Here is a 17624-nt window from a genome sequence, read left to right as displayed (position 1 = left end):
GCAGCCCAAAAATGAAAGATACATTTACATTACAAAATAAGGGTCCACCTTATGAAAGCAACTTGAAAAGTCTGGAATTGAAGCAATTTATGAATTGCAACTGAAAATTGAACATACAATTCCCGATTTTCAAAGAAATACTATCTTTGCAATGCATATTACTAGCTATAATGTTTTCTACTAAAAGAATTAGAAAAGCACAAAAAAGTGATGAAAATTGTTTAAGAACTTATGATAACCAGCCTCAGGTAGTTGAAAAATTAACTGACATTTAAGCACAAACTTCAGAAACCAAATTTCTCTATACTTATTTTTGGTCATCACAGGTTAAATATGATACTGCAGCCATTGTTCATATAGTGCATGAAATTGCTGAGTTTTTCAAGAGAGCAGACACTCCTTTTCAAGATAAAAACACTTTTCTAAGAGGAATGTATGAGGCTCATGCTCAGCTCAAGACTTGTGTAAGTATAATTTTTTTTATTTACACTGTATGATATTCAAGTCAGATATTCATGGTGAATAAAACTGATAATATGTATGCTGAAAATGCAGTAGAAAACCTAAAAGACTACATTTTCAAATAGTGATACCTAAACATCTGTCTGCAAGTAATTACAGGCATCTTTCAGCACTTTTACTGACCTCTGTGATATAGGCAATTTTAAATTCCCTCATTTTATTTACGAGTTTATTTGAGAAGTGATACCTAAAAAGCCAGTACTGAACTTGCTTCTTCCTAAAGACTGCACTAGTTCTACACAGAAATACTTAATTCTCACTCAATATGAATTTCATGTGCTTTTCTTCAAGTACTTATGACTCCTGTCAAGACAAGCTAACATAAAGAATTACATGCAAACTGTAGGCAAAACACTTCAGGAAAATATTAGATTTGCATTCAGCCTATTTCAGCTGAGTAAACTACATAAACATATGCACAAATAGTTAATTCAGTTGGGGTCAACTTAAGAACTATTTACAGAGGACAAACCCTAAGATTTACTGTAGCTTCTCTAATGCCTGTGCCAGGCACCAGATTTGCTAACAAACCTGCAGGAGAACAAACTTGGACATATAAATGTACACCCTACTGTACCCTTCTGTATTGTTGGGGAGGGAACCCGCTGCACTGTTCTATAGGGCAGGGAGGTTTCCATGACTGGACATTTGCCTGAGCAGGAGCATCATAAAAGCACTGAACTAAAATACTCACACTGCTGCTTTTGACTAGGCCAGGCCCCAGGACTAGATGTGTACAATAGTGGGTAATAACTAGTTCTTAATATTTACACATATATATATATATGACATATGCAAATCAATAATTCTTTTTTTTTACTGATTGAACATAATCCCATTGGTACATCCATAACATCTCATGTCAATGACCACCAGATATTCTGAAATCCATTTCCTTCAAAGATAGCATACATAAACAAGACCAGTATTTGTCACAGAACAAAAAAAATCAATAAACCCTTACCTTGCCTTGAACATTGATATATTCATTTCCTGATCTCTCTGTAAACACAGAAAGTGTGTGCTACACTACCTTTAGCATTAACACATTCAGCAGGATTGCATATGGCAGCAGAATTACAGTGCTCTCAGTCAAGGATTGTATCTATCACAGGGCGGTATTTGAACTTCTATTTACTGTTCAAACTAACAGTTTATTTTCTTTTCCATTAAAATAACAGCTGAAGCCCAGACTTAAGAGTATCCATGAATCTATAGTGAAAGAGTGCTTCAAAAAAATGGATAAATTTGTGGCCAAGGTAAGTAGGCTGTTTCTTTAATTCCAGCTCAGTTTTAGGAATTTTAAAAATAAAGAGCAGCTTCTTATAGAAGCAGTCCCACTGCTGATCAGAGCTGTATGAACCCGTGAGATTGCACCACATTACCTCACACAAAATCTTTTGATTCACATCCATTTCAGGGTCAATGTATCATTGAAAAAAAATTCTAATTCAGCGCCATAACCCTTTGGCACATAAAGTCTGTGTCTTCTTAGAAAAACTTTACCTCACATGGTTCAGGACTAGCCATGCATCTGATGATAGAAAAGCAATGATCATCACATATACCAAAGAACATTTGTATTTTAGCTAGACTTCCTAAAATTAATCTTTTTTCTTAAATTTAAATAAATTATTACATACTTGTTCTCAATTTACATTTGCTTCCCATACTATTGGATGTCATTTTTTATGAAACAGTTAATAAACACCTCTTAATAACCTTTTCTTCAGTCAAATGACCACTGCGTTTGGCAAGAGATCCATGCACTGTCCAGAGAGATACTCCAAAGAATTGAAAACTACTCCTTCAAGAGAAGAGCAACACATTAGCAAAGTCAGTTTCCATCCCATACTTCAAGGATCTACTATCATGTCAAGATCTAAAAATCAAAGGAAGACGCAAACATACAGTTTACTTTTAGGACTATAAATAGGTTAATTTATTTTTGTCAAGATATTTTTCTAAACTACTATAAAAACTGAAGCCTTAATAAAAAGGAAGCAAAAGAGTATGCCAATGTTTGTGTTTATTTGTTTTACAAAAAAAAAAGGAAACATTTTTCATAAAATAGGTATCATAGATATGGCCCTCCAAATCTTGTTTTCAAGCTAAGTACATTCATCAAGTTATGGGAATACAAACCTCTGACAGCCTAATGCTTTTCCAATGCCCATCTCATACCACTCATTTGCACTCTTGCACTTTTACCACTGCAGCTACAAGGCTCCCTGGCCATTCATGTGTGAAAAGTGATGCCTATTTCCACAATGCCACGCTGCCAGGCCTCCACAGCCATTCAGGAATTCCGAGTTTCAGTTTGGTCATCCAGATGTAAATATTACATATGTATATGTGTTTTTAAAAAACACAACAAAACAAGCAGACAAAAATCTCTACATCCTGTGGTACAGACAAGACCCCAAACAGCAAAACACCTTTAAATGCTTACATGGTATGTAATAGGCACTGGCAGCACTGCATACTGGCACATTTTTCCAAACAGCTCACTGATTATTTGAAAGCCTGTAAAAGAAGATAACATCTATGAAACTGACAGTTTTGAAGGAGAGAAATGAGGAGTACAGTGAATGAACAGTGTTTTATAACATCTTTTAGTGGTGAGATAAGCCTTACTCCCGTGGTTCCTGATTTCTAGGCACTGGTTTTCAACCTGTCTCTTCAGAGAAACACAGATGTTAAAACAAATCAGGAGCTTTTGAAAAAGATTCTAATATTCATACTTAATTTAGATTGCTTAAGGATGAAAAGAGTAAAAATATTTGTAATACCATACGTGTGTCATTTTCTTACTATTCTTGAACATTGGACATCAGTTTTGTTTGGGTTTTTTTCAAATCTGGTTTGAGTGTTTACAGCCAGCCTAGCACCTCACTGCAGTATGACATTCCCAAACCCAAAAGGTCCCCTCAGCTCTCCTTTCAAAAAATGGCTTTGGGAAAAAAAATCCAAACAAAACCTTTATGTTTTACAAAGAAAAATAAGAGTAACCACTTAACCAATATTAACCCTTTTAGTTCTATCCCTTTCTCACCAAGTTTAACAACAAACACAGCTGTGTTGTTTCATGGCACATTCATTATACTGCCTTATTCATGCATCATCTGAGTTGGAAACTGTTCACTCAGCTGAGACCTGATCAGTGTGCAGAGAGTGCAGACAGTCTTCCAGCCGTAAAAAATAATCCCTTGAAGTTGCACAGTAATCAGTACAAGAATCAAAGTTCTTCAATGAATAAATTCAACTAAGCCACATGATAAATTAAAATAATGAACAGAATTCCCATGTCTTTGAACCAAGGAAGTGCTTTTGCATCCACTGCACTGTATTCTAAGGTAGATATTGGTATATATTAGTGTGGTTTTGATATGGATCTGACCTTTCTATCATAACCAGTACAGTGCCAGTTTATCTATATCGATAGCATTAAATACCCAAAAATAAAATAATAATTAAAAAGGCTTACCATTACCTTTCCAATGTGTTCCCTTGAATATATATATGTTTATTCCTTAACATGTAGACATCTGTAAACTGAGTTTTGGTAGGATTATTATGCTAATACATCTGTCTAAGTATTTATTTTAACAATGGTCGTAACCTATTTTAATCAGATTGGAAAGTACACCAATTATTTAAAGTATTCAATGCAGAAGACATAAGCAAGCAAAAACAACTTTGCAAAAATAAAGGAGTGAAGAGATGCACTGGGCTTTCAAGTGACAGCTAGTGACTCATTTGATGAATGCATCATTTTTACAGTGTCTATCCCAACCTCCTGCCATAGAGGAAGACCAAATAGTATTAGGAAGTTTTTAGGTGTCGAGCAGTGATACTGCACATTTCAAATAGAAGCCAAGGACAGAAACTTTAATTACTGCTGGAAAAGTTGGCAACCTTCTTATATGTTCGATGAATAAAACAATCTGTGCTCTCTTCACAGGAATATATTTTTCTGTGTATTCACAGATATGGGGGCAAAGCAATATTAAAGAGAGATATATTACACTAAGACATCTCTTATCTTCTCTCTGGCAGATAACAATCATAAATCATGGCCACAATCCACTCTGTATGCCAGACAGAGACAAAAAATTTGGACTAGCAGGTATAAGGCCTCCATTAGGGATCATTCCAAGGACATGTCTCTCCAGCACAGGGTAGAACAAAAATACCTGAGCTAGGTTTAAAACACTTGGCTATAACATGATCAAAACTGAGGCTAGAGCTCATAGTATCAGTTCTTGACTTAGGCTGTGAAGCAGCCTTGATTTTATACAAGAAAAATGCAACATTAGTAAAAAAAATACCAGTGCATATATAGCTCACTATCATTAGCAGTTTATTCAATTTTTTTTTTCCTGAAAAGCTGTATTAGAATTACTAAAAGTTTTTATGCTTTGGGAAAAAAGGACAGAAGTTATTCAGCATCTTCTAAAACACTAGTTGTGTATTGAGAAAAAAAGGGGATGGTTGGAAGAGAAAGATTTTTAAAAGGAAGAGAAATAAAAATATGAAAAAATGTTGATGTTAAACAGTCTACACTTTTTCTCAGAAAGTTGTAGATACATGATCAAATATACATTGTCTTATTTATCATATTTTTGGGAAGTATTTCAACATGAAAGTTGAAATACACTATGAAACAGAACCTTTTGGAATAAATTTATTTCTTTCCTCCATCTGAAGTCACTAGCATGCACAAGTTTAAAAATACAACTATTTTAGTCCAGTAAATATGACTTTTTCTGCCAAGAGGAATTTGCAATATCAAAATTTAAGAATAGTTTCTTGTACCAGTTGAGTATTCATACACAAAATTTCACCTTAAAACCATCTGTGTAAAACCTCATTCCTGAGTAGTAGCCTTGATAATTACAAGATGTGTGTATATCCTCAGATGTAGCAAATACAATCTTTTAATTAAAGACCATATTTCAAGGGACAATACTGTCAATACTACATTGTATTAAATACCATTTTTACTGAGACTAGATTTATTAATGAGTCTCTAATTCCAACCTGTGGAAGAGACAAGAGAGTGGTCACTCTTTCCAACACACATGTAGATCCATGATGACTTTGAAGCTTTGCATGAGTGCATTCTTATTTCCATAGGCTTTTCCCAACATTACGCAATGTAATTTGATTTTAAAATCTTCCCCAGTCTGTATCAGATAACCAATACCACATTAAAAGTCTGGTGGTACCCTCCTTATAGCCTGAACTAATTAATTTAATGAAGCACATAACATAACTTGGCTGTGGCTCAGATTCAGTGCATATATTTTAGTCTATCCAATATGGTAAGCACTTGCAGCTGTTCCTGACCCAGCTGTTACTCAGGATAAAAGAACCTGGTGGCAAGCACATGTGAAAATGGAGATATTTGTGTTATTAGCATATGACAAACCAAATATACACTAGTCATTTAAAGTCTGAAGTTTCAAAACATTCCATTTTCACAGAGGTATCTCAACAGGGACACGGAAGAGCAGTACGAGACAAAGTCGTGAATGGGAGAATTCTGCTTACTGGTGATTTTATCCAGCTATGGCAACTGAGCTGTTCAGGCAACACAGGAAAAGAGTAGTGCATCAGCTTAACATGAACTCACAACTGAAAACAAGAAATGAGTGCCACAAATCAGCTTCTAGACTTTAATGAGAATACATGGCTTTCAGTTTAATCGGAGCTAACCACAACATCGGAAGAAAGCAGCCCCACATTGACATTTTATGTGATCTTCACTCTGAGACATAAGAGAAAAAAACCTTGCTACAGCAAGGCCTGTCGCAGGCTGGGGAAGCTATTTGTAGCTAATAAAAAAAAAACAAACCTGCCCTGAATTATATTCCAGAGAATCCTCCTTCTTCCCTGATCATTACAGAGAGCTTTCCATTTATCTTAAGCTTGTATGAGTCAGAGTCCACACTGAGTATAAAAACCCTAACACTTTATGGTGCTTTGACGAAGGGATAATTTTGTATTGTTTTATTGGACTTCGTCAACAACACAGTCTTCATGTGACAACCTTATTGCTGTAATCATCCTAAGCCTAGGTGTTTAGTTTGATTTAGACAATTCTAAAATATTTTTAGATGTCAAGGATTTTATAACAACCATGTTGCTACTTCCAATTTACTTTTACTACTTCATCCACTGTGATACTACAACATTACTAAATTTCCATTTCTTGAAATTCCACTAAAGTCCAGTATAAGTTAATAGCCCCATTGTCTATAACTCCTTTCGAATATCAAAATGTTTCTTTCTAATAGAAATTGTTCACAGACAACACTCTTTCCGACAAATGGAACAGCAGTTCTGCAATAAAGAGGTTGTACTTTATGATAAAAGCTCTTTCCTTTCCTATTGCATTTTTATATTGTTTTTATATCCTCTCCATCTTTCTTCCTGCTTCACACACATTTTCCCTGCATGTGCTACAACTGAACATTAGAAAAACCTAGAAAAGTCCCGCTGAGATACCAAATCCTTTCTGAAGCAACGCTTTCTTTGCAGCATGAAGGCCTGTAAATACTTCTGTCATCAATGATCTGAGTTTATAAGACACTCACCAGTTTACCTGCAACCCCAGCTTTCTCCTTTAGAGGGGCAGGTCTAACACAGAAGATCATGTTTGACCTTTGTCCAGCACAGTGGATTCATGACAGACTCAAACTTGAAACTGCCATGGACACACGGCTCCCAGTACCTCTGCTGCTAAAATTACACAGACAAGACTTCAAGAACTGTCTGGACACAAAATCCTGTGCAATGTGCTCTAGGATGACCTTACTTGAGCAGAGAGGCTGGACCAGATGACCCCACAGGTGGTCCCTTCCAATGTTACCCATTCTGTGATTCTGTGACTTCTCTCTGGTCACAGAGTTCTTAATGTTGTTGGATAGAGCAAATTATTACCTCAGATACCGCTCTTGATATTTAACCACTGTCCATCTTTTTGTTTTGTGGATCACTTCTGCCTCTTAAGAAACAATGTAGATAATCCAGGTAAAACTGCCAGTGAATATTATACATTACAGATAAATAATGAAAATACTAATTATTTACATTCCTAATATAAGCAATAGACTGTTCTAAGTGTCTAGTAAGTTAAAATTCAAATATGGCCCTGTGAATGTGAAGAGGGGGAGAAGTTTAATTGTGTTCAAAGTATTTTTTAAATGGGCAGATCTAGCTCCAAAACATGAATTATTAATAAAACCAAAACACTATACCACTTGAACTTCAACTAAACTGCCATATGGTACTTTCAAACAAGTGAATTCTTTATTTCTTGTCAAAGAAATTTTCTTATTAAGCTCTCCTGTCCTGAAAGAGAAAACCAAATGAAACCTTTATTTTTAAGTACAATATCTATGTGGAAAAATTATTTGAAGTTATTTTGAAAACTACTTCAAGACTGCCTTATATCTGATATCTCATGCAAATGAAGTTTAACTTGAAGGCCTAACCCACAGCAGAGCGGAAACTGTGCTGCAAACATGACCATGTGAACTCACCACAAGGCTGGGAAGGTTGTAAAACTGAATTAGCTCTATGATAAAGGAACAGAGTGCAAAACTCCTCCCATGTGCCCTTTTAATGAGATCCTTGTGCTGGACACATTCTTGGCAGCCTCTCCCTCCGATGCCCATACTACATCTTTCCTGTTAAGGACAGTTATTACTATTTGTCCACGTGTTTGCCAACTGACTGACAGCTGCTTGAGGGTGCCAAGGAAGGGACTGCTGCTCCAGACTTGCCAGACCTACTCTACAAGTTAGATTCAGTTTCATTTTCAAACCCTAGTTTCATTTTCAGCAAAACCCTATCCCTCGGTGACATCATCTGCAGCACCATGGACTGTGGTCTCCTGCTAGTGTGCACAGATTTCAGGGGCATTCTGGCCCCGAAAACTGCAAAGGAAATACATAATATTTCTGTAATATCAGTTATTTTGGCCTCTTCATGCATCTAACAATTCTTCTGCCTAAACAACTAGGTACTTCCTTGGGTTTGACTCTGCAAGCTATGAAGTGTCTCCTGCCTGCTCATTAATCACAATCCTGCACTGACTCACGCTGCTCACCCTGACAGACACACAGTGAAGATTTCCTCTCAGGATTCCAAGTTCCTAAAACTACACTGGTTCTTTCTTAAAACAAAATTATTTTCAGAGCAGCTGCAACCAGGTTGGCAGCATAACCATGCTTGTAACCTCTGCCAGATGTTTTCAGCCTGTTACAGTGTTCCCTTCCATGGAAGATGCTATACCATACTCCAAAGAACAGTCACATCCTACACTGGGACACAGGGGAGGAGGTCAGTCACATGGACCTTCTGATTCCCCAAGGGAAAAAAGTTGAAAAGAACTTAATTGTAACACTTGTGAAAGCAATGTGAGACCTGTGCCAACCTTCCTTGGCACTTGGACACAAAGAATTTTGGAAACAAGAAGAAAACAATCGTTTACTGGCCCAAATAAAAGAAAAATTGTTCCAAAATGTATGCCTTCAATCATCTGCTTATTTGCAACTGCATTTAGAGATACATAAATACTTGCCTTCTAATCCATTCAGCTAAGAAGTTATTACACACATTCATCCCCAGTAATTTACAAAATTGAGTAACAGTTACAGAATCATAGCATAATTTATGTTGAAAGGGACCTCACAAGATCTAAATTCAACCTCCTGCTCAAAGAAGGGTAAACACAGAATCCCAGGCTTTGTCCAGTCAGGTCTTGCAAATTGCCAAGGTAGAAGTTGTAAGAAAAGCAAATATTCTTCATATCAGTTCACATTCTTTTGTGATTCCTGATAAATTGCTTTTATTGGTGGCAATATGAAGGTTAAGAAGGCATTAAAATGTTCTTCCTAGCAGACATTGTCTCTGCTATATCTGTTCCTGTCTTACTTATCCTTATGTGATTGGTTTTATTCCACGTTCTGCTTATTTAACTTTCAGTTATCCACCCTAGTCTGGCCCTACATACTGGAAGGGATCAGAGTTTCCCAAGGTGATAACTTGCTTGATTTATATGGTACAGGTGTGACCCTCAAGGACTTGTGGATCCCAAGCTAAGGACAGTAACACTGCAGTGGAATTGTTTCAGGAATGGGATGGGAATTCTTTCCCTCTCAGCTACCTAGCAAAATGGAAGCACTTTGTCACAGGTGTCTGATTGGGCTTGGTGAACACAACCTTGTGCCACTAAAATGGAATGAAGCTTCACAGGAGCAGACCATCAACCTGGAATTCAGTTGATCCCTTTCTTGCCCAACAAAAATTATTTCCCAGACTCCCAATGACCCCTCCTATTCCTGTCTACTCCTTTAGAATCCACTCCAGCATGTCACAAAACTGAGCTGTTGCTGTAAGCTAACTTGTCCTTTTGGTTTGGAGAGTAAAATTTCATTTGATTGAGTTCTGAACTCAAAAAAGCACTAATGAATAGTAAATACCCTGACAGATAACCTCTTGTATCATGTTAATTAAGGAGTTAATTTTTCATCTATCTAGAATATTCATTTTCCTTTGCAGTAAGAAGGATTTTCTTTTTAATGACTCCACTGAGTTGCAGTTATTGTACCTGCTCTTTCAGCAGTTGTTTAGTAGGGTTTTTTTAAAGTGCAACTATTTAATACACAACATTGAGATTCTACAGACAAGATACTGTGTGGGGCATTTGGTCTCAGCAGCAAATAGAAGCATTCAATGTCAAGGAAACACTGCCTTTCTGGAAGGGAAATGATAAGCCTAAGATCATTGACTGTAAATATAAAACATTAAACATGCTCCAACTATGCTTGATCCCAACAATCACCTTTCAATTTACTCACAATATGCTGATTATTTTCACATAATGATTTTAATGGTATTACTTAAAAAGGATTTTGGTCACCTGCAAAAAACAATCACAGAAATCAATTTTTCTTCATTAGAATTCTAAGAAGTTCCAAGGAATTATAATGCAAGTAAAGAAAAAAAAGTAAGAAGCCATATATTTAATATAGTCTTAGCACTAGCTCAAACTCTTAAATTTTACACTCCATAGAAGTTTACAACATCATTAATTTCATAAATAAAAACAAAATTGACCTGTTTTGTTTTTTTTCCTCAGCTCTATTCCATAGTTGAAATATGTTTCTTAAATTTTCAGCTGTGTCTGTCAAAGTATCTCTAAACTGTAGGTTCTGGCATATGCAGTATGGGGGTTTTTTTGCTTGACTTTTTTTTGTTTTGTTTTGAGGGGGTTTTGTGCTACAGAATGTGAGATGAGACTTTTTCCGGTGTCACTCTGTGCATCAGATGCATACATATGCATTTTCCCCAGAAATCAATATTAAATACATCTTTGCTAACTAATTCAATTTCACAGACAAGGAGAAATGAGATATTAGTAATTCCCCTTCCAGCAAGAAAAGAGACCACATTGCATAAGGTATCCAGACTGGCTTCTTGCAAACTAAAATGACTCTGATAGTCATTAAAGGTTATTTTTTAATTCCATAAATAAAAACATTACATATTTTTCATCATCAGTTATGATACCAAATTAGTGTCATACAAATATTGAGAAGCAAGAATATGAAAATTGTACCAGTTACCTACTATACTAAAACTAACAACAAGAGTGAAAAAACTCCTGACACTCTTATCTTCAGTGTTAGGAAGAAAGAGGTGGGAAGAAAGTTGAAAGTAATGAAAGCAAGGAGGAGAAAAGGAAAATAGATGATAGGAAAACACATGAAAGGAAGAAAAGTAAGGCTGGAGTGAGGAGGAGATGCAGATTTCCTAGCAGATGCTAGGAAATGAGGTACTGACTGACCAGGGCACAGTATAAGTAAAAATAAATACGTCCTCTTAAAGAAAAAATCTTTGCTCTTATACATTATTCATGACACTGTAACAGAATAAAACAACACACACATACACAAAAAAAGTAAAGACTGCTTCTTGAAGTGCAAATTATTTGGACCAAATACCTAACTTTATTGCTTTCTCTAAGTACTTGCAATCTCTCATAGCCTGATGGCTGCTAACACACAAGTTTAACAATTACCCCACAGTCTGCTCTATTACCAAAATGGCTTTTCTAGTCTCCTCAGTCCTTCAAACAACTTTGTGGCCCTGTACTCCCCAGACAGTTTGTGGAAGAGATGAAGATGTCCTGTATACATTCCGTTTAGAGCAGTTATGCTCTCCCTTCACCTCACAATCCCCCAAATCAATGTCTCCATTAGATTCAGGCAATTTTGAATCCTCTTTCAACCAAAAGACACCACACTGAATAACAAGAGCCTCTGAAAGACTGGGGTCACAGAAGGTACAATAAAAAGTGCAGTCATATATCACTCTGTCCATCTGAGCAGTCTATCACTAATGGCTGCCTGAGGTCTCCACAACCACCTAGGTTATTATAAGAGTTGCTGGAGCTTCCATTTCCAGGCAAGCCACAAAACTGCCAAGAAAGCACGCACAATCTCTATTGCAAAGAGTGAAATCTACCCTCAAAGGGAAAAGAATCCCGTGAGAAATATATATCAAATTCATTGCTTAGCAGTACAAATAAAAGCAACATAAATTCTATAACTTATACAAAACCATTTGGTAAGTAGGAAGCTGAGTATTTACACTGCAACAGAGAGTAAGTCCATCTATTTAACTCATGTGTATTAAAAAACCATATAAACATTGCAAATCATAAACTACAGTTTCAATCAGTTTAATTTAAGAAAAACTAAAATTCTCCAGTATCACGAGAACTGTTTCATATCTGGGGGAATTGGTGCATATTTAGGGGAACTGCTGCACATACAAATATTTGGGAAACTGCATTTTTAATTCATCATATCAGTAACCATGTAACTACATTTATATTACCTTAACTATAATGCCATGTTAATTCTGGATTATAAAATTCTAGTCTTTGTGGAAGGGAATGACCATTGTGATGTTTGCAGAAAATCAGAGCTTACATTTAGAAATGAAGTTACACTTACCAAACCAATTGAATTAGATTAGATCAGATCATTACTAATGTTACCATTTTTAAAAATGTAGTTAAAAGTACATAAATAGAAGTAGAAAACATTTCTGCAATTTTCTGGTTGTTTTTCTTTTCCACATAAAAATTATTTCCAAGGTCATAAAACAGGGGAAGAGACTAGTGTTTCCTTAAGGAGCCCTAAGTCACACAAATCATACACATTCTTTATCTCTCCTAATTCTTTCAGAATTTTGTCCTTTGCACTTACCTCCATCAGTTCTGCTGAAGGAAGAAAACAGACAAAGCTTCAGGCCAAATTGCCCATTTGGCCTCAATCCACATAAGCACTTAGTTGATGTGTCCTGTATTCTTGTCTTTTCGGAAACAAATGACTAAACACTATTCCAATCAAACTCAGTTGAGGAACATGATATCACAAATCTTCAGAGAACTTAGTATCATCCACTCTTCAACAGAAGCGATCTTCATGTAAAATTTCACAGTGCACACCTTTTATGTACATAGCTAAACAATGACAGCACATGACTAGAAAGACATGACACACGTGACTCTGTGAGGTAAGTTCTGCCCATGTGCAGTGAAACCTTCCTCCACAATGTGTCCCATCAATCATGGGGACATTTTTCTGGACCAGGACACTCCAACACTCCTGCTGAAGCTATTGCAAGGATTCACTAAATCAGAAGTACTGTACAAAGGATAATACCATCTATAATCAATTAGTTAGGGCACTCATCTATAAGTTTTGCATTCTAGACAATGTTCTAAGATAATTTTTCATATTTTTACACTAAGCACTAAACACAATTCACATCCCATAAATAGTACCAATTGTCCTTGATATCTTAAAATCATTTACACTACTCAAGAGAAAGCTGCAGAAGTGCCATTCTGAGAATGCCATCAGTAGCCTATATTCTTTTAATACAGATTATGAACACATACACATGGCCCTACCCATTTCCCAACGAGACATACAACTTTTGGCTCGTTGGTATGGTGCGCTGGTTTTGGCTGGGGTAGAACTAATTTTCTTCACAGCGCCCAGTGTAGGGCTCTGTTTTGGACTTGAGCTGAACACAGGGTTGATAATAGAGATGTTTTTGTTATTGCTGACCAGGGCTTATACAGACCCAAGGCGCTTTCTGCTTTTCGTACAGCCACACTGGGGATGAAGTTGGGGATGCATGGGAGGTTGGGAGGAGACACAGCCATGACAGGTGACCACAACTGACCAAAGGGATGTTCCAGACCATATGGCATCATGCTCCATATATAAAGCTGAGGGAAGAAGGAGGAAGGAAGGTTTGGAGTGATGGTGTTTGTCTTTCCAAGTCACTGTTCCCTGCTCTCCTGGGGATGCCTGAACACCTGCCTGCCAGTAGGAAGCAGTGAATGAATTCCTTGTTTTGCTTTGCTTTTGTGTGCAGTTTTTGCTTTCCCTATTAAACTGTCTTCATCTCAACCCACGAGTTTCCCAGCTTTTATGCTTCCAGTTCTCTCTCTGATCCTACTGGTGGGGGAGTGAGTGAGAGGCTGTGTAGGCCTTGGTTGCTGGCTGCCGACAGTTGGCAAGCTCACGAATTATCCTGTGGTACCTAACAACGGCTCACTGTGGAAGTTTTCTAGGTGAGAAAGGCTTATGTATTCTTCTCCCCCAAACCAGGAGAAGTAGCTTAGTCAATTGTATGACTCATTAATCATTTAATTAGCACGTTTCCTTTAATCAAATCATGAGTCAGGGTTTTTTCCTGTTTCTGAGGGGTTTTTTTAAACCTCTGAGCAATTATGATGACATGTATGACTAGCATGGCTCAATTTTTCCAAAGAGAGTATATCTGACACGACATATCTTTTATAGTAACACATATCCTTTTTGATCTGCAATAATTTTGGGTGGTGTTTAGCTCAGTCGTGAATTTTTCTACCCAATAAAACATGAAGAAAACACTTTTAAATTAAGAAGTGGATTCCATGTCACATCAAATAGCAGTAAGATGTATATTAAGGAGTTTAGAACTTGGTTGGTGTTTTTCCCAAGAATAAAAGTTTCAAAGTTAGAGACCCTAGAAATACACAGCATGTTAGTAGTATTTGTTTGATGGTAGCATTGAGCAGTGAATTTAGCAGTTGGCAGCAGGAAGAAGAAAAAACTGCCTCATAATGACCCCGCTGAGCACAAATCTAAAAGTTTAGTATGTGTCATTTAAGAAATCATAGATGAATTTACCAGAGAAGAAATAATTATCAAGCCTAAAGACCACATGACACATTTTCCATATAATTACTTATAGAACATTTTCCATAAAACCCTGGAGGCTTCAAAGCTCCTGTGAGCTGAACAATAGCTTTTGGTTTTGAAGCTATGTTACAACATTCCCATTCAAAATGTTTTGGCTAGGAATTAATTTCCTACTGATTTATTATATTTTACATTTAGATTCTAAGATAAAAACACAATGGAGGAAATAAATTCTAGAAAAACACTGCTAAATCATTGCATTTTTAAATTTTAATTAGGAACAGTTATAGTTAAGTAAACATAGCAATTACATTTGTGCTTTTCAATTACAGAAGGCCATTCAAGTACCATTAAAAACTCTTGTAATTTTATTTCAGTGGGAATTTACTTGATGCCTTAGATTTGTACCTAAACTCTCAACTGCAGAGTCAGGTACAGGAAATTCAAAGCAACAACCATTTGACGTTCAAGAAAAGGTTGTACCTCATGTTCAATATATGATTTTCCTTCCTGATGAATATAGTGATGTTTTATCAACCCTCACTGAAAAATAATAAAACATCCTCTCTAGCTGACATGTACGGTCAGGGAATATTGTAGCATGAGAAGTATGGAAGCATCATGGAAGAAAGCAGTCAGCTCTCTTGAAGAAATCACTGTCACCATCTGCCCAGAAATGATAGCTCAATGACTTATTCGTTCCTTCTTTTCATGCTGATCTGTGCATTCTATAACTAGCCTGTTAAATTTTAAAATGCCAGCATTTCTGTAAATCCTTCCATCTCATTTTTTGTTCTCTGCCTGGTTTTTAATAATATTAAAAAGTTGAATGTACAGAAGTTATTTGTCGTTATGATTCACAAGTGTCATGAAAAAAACAACAGCTGGGCAGAAGAGACAGCTCCTCTAAGTGCCTCAGACAAACTTGGAAGTGTGGGCTTATGCATCACCAGATGCCAGAGAATTCACACATGCAAGAAAGGTCTAGCTGTAGAAAATAGCTAGTTTCAGTTGGCTGGAAATTCATTCATTCAGCCCTATTATTCCTGCAATAATCTCATTTTCTTTGGGCATAACTTGTTCTTCCCAGTTTAACCTAATTTCAGTGGAAAATGCTGTGCCAAATGTAGTAATGGTATTACAGTTTCACAGTTCAAAGGCAGCACGTGTAATGATGCTGGCACAGTAAGTGGAGCTGGGTAGCTATCCAAAGTATTTTAAAGGGTCAATCAGGATTTTTTAGTTAGTGATAAGATTCAAAGATAGGCAGATAGGCTTGATCTATATGGCACAGGGAATGAACAGAGCACCTGCAATGGTCAGTATCAGAGAATATTCAAAACACACAGGTCCTCTCCCTACTCCATGTAAATCGATTCTATTTAGTGTTACAGTAATAGGACAATTATAGCACCTAATGTAGCATGCAAATTACCTGCTGAGGTTTTATTCAGATACACAGTTTCTTTTATCAGTTTGCATATCTCAAAAGAGCGTATTCTCTTAGTGTCAGTATGATTTACACATGTGTACCCAGCTCCATTGCAACGATAACCCACAAGGCAAAGTAAGACTGTTTTCCCCAACAATCTTCAACACTTAAGCCAGGCAGTCACTCCTTTTAAGATTATAGGCAATTGTATTGCTGCTAGATATTTATGTATGTTAAGACAGCCTCAGGAACAAACAGTTCCATATCCTTTCCTCTCCTCCCACCTCTTCTTTAATGACCTGACACAGTCAAAACACAATTCTTCCCCAAGAGCTCTGCTGAAGAACAAGGAGCAGCTATAATAAATGATGAAGACAGTGAAATCAGAGGCAGATTCCTAGTTATACAAAGGTGATAAAATACATCACTTTTAAATTTATGATGTACCATTAAGCAATTGGAGAAAAAAATACTTTTGTAAAATAAGCATCAAGGCTGTATATGGAAGCAAGAGGGACAAGTCTACTTCTAGACAAAGTGTGAATGCTTTGGCTGACGCAAATAGCCAACTTTAAAAAATGGTGAAATATCTGCACCAAACCAAACAGAAGAAATAAAAATCTTCCTCCAAGTGTTGCTGAGATGACAATGGTCATTGGTCAATGACCTTAAAGTAGTCATAATAATTTCTACTAGCAAAAGACATTCCTACTGATTTTACAGGTTTGGATCAAATCCCAGATCACCCAAAGGCCTTAATTTAGCTTTTGTAGACTTACTCTCCAAGAAACTAACATAACTCCAACTCAAACAAGAACCCTTCAAACACAGTGTGACTCCATGGATATTTACATACTTCTATAACAAAAGTTCACCTTCATCATAATCTGTGACTCAGAGCTCTCTTCGGATTCAGGAAAGGTTACAGTAAATTCCCTGTAAAATCACTACTGTTCATGATATGCAAACGATTTGGCAATAGGTCTTTTCTTTTGTCAAATCACACTCATTTTAGCCTCTGTAGATTTGCAAACGTGAGCTGCCCACACTTTAGGTATAGACGTCTATTTGTAGATATGGCTTCTTCATTTATTGAGTAATTTTGACTCAAAGTACTCAAATGACTGTACTACCGTGTTGGTCTGTGGGAAAGCCGACAGGATGAGCACGTGTATTTTTACAATGTGAGTTGTCTATGATGTGACGAAGATGTTGAATAAAACCAATAATTATTACAGCAATTAAAATATAAAACTCGAGTCAGCACTTTGATGCAGTTCCAGACTCTCTCCCTAAACTGCTTTATAATTTTGGGCAAGTAACTTAGCCCGATTCTGCAAATACTTTTACTTACGCTAAGTGCCACAAAGAAGGGTATAGAGGAT

The sequence above is a fragment of the Neopelma chrysocephalum genome, unplaced genomic scaffold (assembly GCF_003984885.1).
Source record: "Neopelma chrysocephalum unplaced genomic scaffold, ASM398488v2 Primary Assembly neopelma1_72, whole genome shotgun sequence".
Classification (NCBI taxonomy): Eukaryota; Metazoa; Chordata; class Aves; order Passeriformes; family Pipridae; genus Neopelma; species Neopelma chrysocephalum.
Note: the sequence above shows the minus strand (reverse complement) of the source record.